Source organism: Thermobia domestica, chromosome 2, assembly GCF_964235325.1.
Source record: "Thermobia domestica chromosome 2, izTheDome1.hap1.1, whole genome shotgun sequence".
In the NCBI taxonomy this organism is placed as follows: Eukaryota; Metazoa; Arthropoda; class Insecta; order Zygentoma; family Lepismatidae; genus Thermobia; species Thermobia domestica.
The window spans coordinates 286,882,089-286,889,374 of NC_137455.1; positions in this window are offsets into that span (position 1 = coordinate 286,882,089).

Here is a 7,286-nt window from a genome sequence, read left to right on the forward strand (position 1 = left end):
ATTCAGTCCTCAAGTTTTCTGTATTTTTAACAAGAGGGATTGAACATGAAGGGTGTGAGATAAGAACATGGTAACCCATAATTTTACTATTTTAAGAAATTAGAAATTTTCTGCTGTACAATCCATTTTGAAAGTCGGAAAGCTGATTTTTCACATAAGTCTATACATGAGGGATTAAACGAAGCGGTATGCGTTGCTGCTTATCTGATGCTGTGTAACTCAGCAATTGAAAATTGGTTAGTTACCATGTTCTTGGCTCACACCCTTCATATCATTATGGAACTCTCCCCACCCCACCAACACACACACAAAAAAGGACTACGGAATATATTTAAGTTAAGATAAATACAACTGCACAACAAACATGATTGACTGGAGCTTTTGCGCTTCTATCGAGAAGTCCGGAATTCAACTCAGCATTCGACCATTCTGACAAAACTTTTCTTCATTCCATCTATGAAGTAGAAATAGTGCGTGTACTGTGAGTTGGCTGACTTCATTTCTTATTGTTTTTAAATCGTTATTATTACTAATTACCAGCAGTGACGGTTTTGCGAGGGTTAGGGGGGGGGTCTTTCGGACTGAAGCCTGTTCCCCAAAATTACGGAATGTCTAAAACAAACGAAATATCTATTAGTTATGCCTTTACTCATAAACTTTAAGCTGCCGTCAAATAAAAATTACGAATGTTTAGAAAAACTAAACATTAGTAAGAAAAAAACCCTCCCAAAATACTTTTCTAAATCCGCCACTGATTCTCAGTATAAAATGATCTTCAAGGTTGTATCCGGAAGATTATCGCTAAATATATAAACGAAACGAAATACAGTATTAGTTATGCCTGTACTCAGTGGTGCCCACCCCCCCTTATGTCCATGACGCACCCCCCTCAACTGTCTATCCGTAGGTGTTCTTCCATGAAAAAAAATCTTCTTTTCGATTAATTTTACCCCCCCCCCATCAAACATATTTATATAGATTTTTAACCCCCCAAATATTTCAATGACGCAGTTTGCGTCATAGCCCCCCCCTTGTGGGCACCCCTGCTGTACTCATAAACTTCAAGCTCCTCCCAAATAAAATTAGGAGATTTTAGAAAATGAAACAATCAGAGAAACCCGTCCCAAAGTACGTTTCTAAATCCGCTACTGATTATTTGTATAAATTAGTATTCAAGGTTGTATCTGGAAAATTATTGCTAAATCGTTGCACAGCTACAGTATAACAGAAATGTGGAAGTACGGTTAGACGGATATATTGAAAAACGTACGCTTTGACGGATATATAGAAAAACGTAAGTTTAACTTCTGCGTTAGAAGCTAGAGTACTAAGCTCTTAGAAATGAAACAGACGACAAACTGAAATGATATCGAGAAGAAAAAATATCGATAACTCAAAAGTTAAAATAAATAGCCAGTAGAATAGTGTCCTTTTTTCACGAGAATTGGAGAAAAGTGCAAATTTCTCACGAGAATTGGTATAATTTCGCCTTATTTCTTACGAAAATTGATACAAATTTCCTTTATTTTGACGAGAATTGGAGAAAAGTGCAAAATTCTCACGAAAACTGGTACAAATTTCCTTCATTCTCACAACAATTGGTCAACAGTGCAAATTTCTCACGAAAATGGGTGTAAATTTCCTCTGATCTATTTTATCATATATTTTAATACAATTTTATATTAATTTATGCAATTTATGGTGATTACTTACCGTTTTTCCCCAATCCTTTAAGAAACGTGTTTTTTCTTTCCTTATTCCTTGGGCAAGTGGCGAGAAATAGCTAAAGGAACTTCATAACATGTCCACACAGGACTTTTTTCGTTAATCTTGAACGCAGTTGGTCTTGGTATTCAAGAAACTAATTCTAAAGAAAGAAGGCACCTATAATGAAATAATGGCATGTCCTAAGGTGAGGTAACCAGTGGGGGAAAGTATCAGGAAGTGGGGGTGGCTGTAGTCTAGGTGGGATATGTGCTCAAAAGTAGGAGAGGAAAGAGACAATAGAATCCTTTTGTAATCGTAGCAGATGTTTCTTTTGAAGGTGTCTTGTAATTCCATCATTGTGTCAATTAAGGAAGTAAGAAAATTGTCAATTTAATGTGACATATGGATGTTGCACAATACTTGAACCGTAGGAGGTGAGAAAAGTCATGTAAGCTAAGAATGCCGCAGGAGGGAGGGAGCCCTTTGACGGAATAACGAAAGGAACATAGACACCTGCTTGTATGTGTGTGTTCCAAAATGTTGGAGGTGGGGAACTGTGCTGTTTTCTGGACATTGCTTAATGGGGGGGCCTGTGATTTCTACTGCATGGAAACTCAAAAATATGTGAAAAAAGAAAGAAATAAGAATCATTATTCTAACGACAGAGAATTTAAGAATGAGATAGGTACGTGTCACTTTTTAAAAGTTAATGTATTGCCCCATATTGAGGAAACCGCACGTAGGATTGCATGAAGGAACTCAGTTGTTGTTTGAGCAAAAGACCAGTTTAAATAGGCGTAGCAATTGTTACGCATTTTGTTAAGACCTTGCCACATACGTAGAGGGGGAAGAGAAAGAGTGAGCGTGCCTACCTGAGTTGCAAAGAGGAAAAAAAATTGAATGAATGTGTACAGAAGACAACTTTCCCTTTTGTGCTTTTGGAAGAAGTTTTGAAGGAAGATTTTTGTAGGTATTTTTGCATAAATGATTTTATCCTTTTAAAAACTAGAGTAATGAATTAATTATTTATGAATATTAATGAGATGATAATGAATATTAATGAGATGCTAAAGAAAAGGATTAGAAAGAATGGATTTTACTGTTTTTCGTATATTTAGAGGCATTTTGCGGATATATGTAATATACAGCACTGCGTATTGTACATAAATGTATGAGATAATGTGGAAGGAAATGCGCGCAACTGTAAGAAACATATTTGATGTAATGATATTGTATTTTCAGTAGCTGATATAGGATTTTAGCATAGAATATCATCTTTTGGATACTGTATGGGTCTAACGGTGTACGAAGCTTAGACGAATGACAAATTGCATGTATATGTGATTACTTTGTAAGTGGGGTAGATGTATGTGTAGTTGATATGTGATTTTAATATAGAATATCATCTTTTGGATACTGTATTGGGTCTAATGGGGTACGAAGCTTAGACGAATAAGAAATTGCATGTATATATGATTACTTTGTAAGTGGGGGTACATGTATGTGTTGCTGATATAGGATTTTAGCATAGAATATCATATTTGGATACTGTATGGATCTAATGTTGTACGAAGCTTAGAGGAATGACAAATTGTATGTATATATGAATAGTTTGTAAGTGGGTAGATGTATGTATGTATATTGGTTTTGATATTGGGACAGGAATATATGTATCATATTGTAGACATATTATCTTTTGTTTGCATGTAAGTGTTTTAAGCATGTGTTGTTGGTTGCGTAGCTTTAGGGGCTATACTATGGGGGATGCAAACACCTAAAGTGTTTCCATTGTAGGGTTATATATTGGGACTTTTTATTCAGGTATCCTTATTTTATCGTAATGTAGAGCTGTATATGTTGTTGTGGTGATATGCTATGTGAATGCAAACACATGAATTGATTCCTTATGTATATAGATTACCTTGAATACCATGTTAGAATGTATATATTGTGATTTTACGTATGTAGACGCTTTTTAGACATGACCTAGTGGTATTTTAAACACAAAGGATATCACTGTGTTATAACCCATTTACATATAGATATCTTTTTTAGTATAGTATTCATACCTTTACTGACTTCTAAGATGCTTGTTCACCTTGTAGAAGACATTATGCCATCATTATGGTTTCCAACTTCGAGTCATTTATTGTACGAACATAAAATATGATAAATAACCTTATATGAAGCATACGTATTCTTTCTTTATCTTATATAGAATACAGATACTTCGTATTATATGAATATTTGTTTGGAGAAATAAGACATAATATTATAAATTGTAACGCTTTATTGTATTTATATAGTCTACAATATTCTATATTGGCATATTGATATACATATACATATATATTTAAATAAGATATTTACTATACTTAGAATATTTTTAATAACTTATTGACATATTTACATTATATATACGTACAAGTACCAACAGATAGGAAAACTTATGGACATATTTGATGATATTATGACCATGTTACTCCATGATGCTACCTTTAGACACTTTACTATTTACATATATACAGAATACCATTCATTTCACACACCTACCAATCATTTAACACAGTTATTACTTTGATAACCATATGGCAATGTTCTATAGTCAGTAATACTGTTATGATTTAATCGTCGTCTTTTATTTTGAACTTTTTGATGTGTTTTAGTTTCAGACTTGGATACAATGACAAACCCAGGCTTACGAACAATTCTTCCAGGATTGTGTAACTGTTTTTTGTCAGCTTTATCCCGAACTAGTTGATAAAAATGATCAAAGTTAATTTCTTGTCGTGTACGATGATTTAAAGTAATTCCTCTAATTTTAAATACATAATCTACTTTCCCTGTTTGAACTTCTTTCATTTTATAGGCATAATTTTTTGGTCCTAAGCCTATAAAGGCAACAATTTCCCACCCATCAGGAACTTCATTAGTTAACTCACCTAAATAGGAACCCAAAGAAAGGGGCGGCTTTTCATTACGTGGTTGTACAAACATAATACTATCAGTGTCGCAGTACAATACACGATCAGGATGTATAGCTGTTACTAATTCGTAAAGTTTTAGACGCGCCCAAGAGGTGATGAAGGCTGCAAGGACAACATTGGAAAATTTCCATGGCTTGTTTTTGTTTTCAATGTTTTTATATGATACAATGAGATGCCGCTCTCCAATAGGCAATACAGTTTGTACCTCATATTGTGGTGCTCAAAAATTTTTCTGGAGTATCTACAATTACAGATTGAGATAAATCTGTTCTTTGTCCCCATTTCCCGTATAAGGAATTGAGAAATATTTTGGAAATATATCTTAGACCAGGATTTGATTCAATGTTATTTTCCGTTAACTGAATGCATTCATGTTTATAATAGTCTGTAATATATTTTTCTTGATCTTGTTTAGTTTTGCACCAGCTAGGAAATCCTGAAGACTCTTGTTTCATTTTTAAGAAGGAATTGACATAATCTTTAAACAGATTATTTTCTGATCCAGATAATTTGAATTCCCAAATTTCAATAATTTGTAGAATTTTGTATCCGAGATCTAAAGCAATATGAAGTTCAGGAGTACAGTATGTACCAGTAAGGACACGCTCCGCATCATTATGCATACAATTGTTGTCACTTTGTTCCATGCACGTACGGCATAACCCAAACAAAAGGCGATCATTACATGTATATGGTAAAATTGGAAAATATAAGTCTTTGGGAGGCAAGATACTACATTTCACTAATCCATGAATAGTTTGCACTTGTGGAAAGTCAGGCCCCTTGTATATTATAGGTTTTCCTATAGGCAATGGCTTACGTGCCATTACCCAGGGGTAAAGACTGGTAACATCATAATATGCCACAAACTCTTCGCTGGTACATTCGTACAAGGCATTAAAACATTCTGTACGCCCACCATGAAAACTATCTTTAGGTACCAGATGATCAACAAGATCATGACACTGTGTTTCAATAAACTGTTGTAATTTTTTATCATTTTTTACCATGTGGTCCCATTCACATTCCCACATTTCAATGACATTAAGATTTAATTTTTTAAGAAATGCTATTTTTGTGGTGGTGTTTTCATACCGATCTTGTAGTGTTGTACCTTGCTTAGAGGTAGAATCTAGGGGCACGTGTCGTAGTGTAGGATAACAGTTTAAACATCCGTGATAGTAACATCCATGAAATTCGTAAACTGTATTTGTTTTAGTTTCAAATCCATCAACCTTATACCTCCCGAATCGTTTTTCCAAGCCATTTCCAGAATGGAAAATTTCACTACCAGTAGTACGTTCTAAGTATCGTAGCCAATACATTGCCTTTAGACTTTGACGATCACGATGGTCAAACCCATAAGGTGGAATAATGGGAATAATTTCTTTGGGTAAATATAAGGTACGATATGTTAGTATTGCCAAACTAGCAATAGTTGACGCGACGATAAAACATTGAATACCATTTGTTTTGTCTTCAATTAAGTTTGAAAATTTAATGACAGCCTCTGCTAAAATTTTAACATCATTCCGACAATATTCAATCATTTCCTTTTGGAGATTATACTCCTCATTACTTGCAGCACGTTCTTTGTGCCATATAATAAGTTGCTCTCGATCTTCACTGCTCCTTGAATCAGGATCAAAATATTTTATATCAGGAATTTTGCCTATATAATTTTGGTTTTCTAATGTATTAAACAAGTACGGGAAATCTCCCTTTCGTAAATTTGCAGAAAGACCTAATGTCTTAGGTAATTTAGATAATTTAACTCCCATATACAAATATGTGTCACGGAAGTAAATCTTTTGTCCTAAACGCATTTCAATAATTTTTTGCCCTGACATTATTACTTCAGGTGTAAAATGATGGTTTATGATCAAAGTTTTAGCACAGAATTGCATATCATAATTACTGCCATTATGGGAAAGCACAATGATTTTTTTAAATATTGGTCGAGTTATTAATACATGATTAACAAATTCTTCAATGTTGTTGAAATCAAACGAACGAAACCCATTTTTATCACCGCATACAAAACATGTATCATCAAGCTTCATGTTCTTACACTTGTAACAAGCATGAATACAATTTACAAAATTTACATGATGTTCTTGTTCTCCCTGTTCATTTTTAGGAAGCAACATTGTTTCTACATCAAAGATAATATACAAAAAGGTATCTACATGTTGCATCATAGCCGTTTGAACAAAACAAATATGGTCATCGCTTACATATGTGTAACATATTTTACAATAACGTTCACCACATTGATGTTCAGACTTTCGTGAACGCATGTCATTCATAGTACCACAACGGACACAAATTTTCTTTGTTTCGCATAAACTTTTTCCGGAAACATTTATCGCTTTATGATTATCAAAACATTCTTTTGAAGAAAACAGTCTATGACAATCAAGGCATTCAACTTTAATATTATTATCATTATTAGAAACATTATGATACTTTTCGCACATTGGACATTTGAAGTTACACTTATGATTTTGTGTATGATGATAACCTTTCAAACAATACTGACAATATTTCCGTTTGTTTAATAGTGTTGTAATGTTGGTAATTAATTCGTAG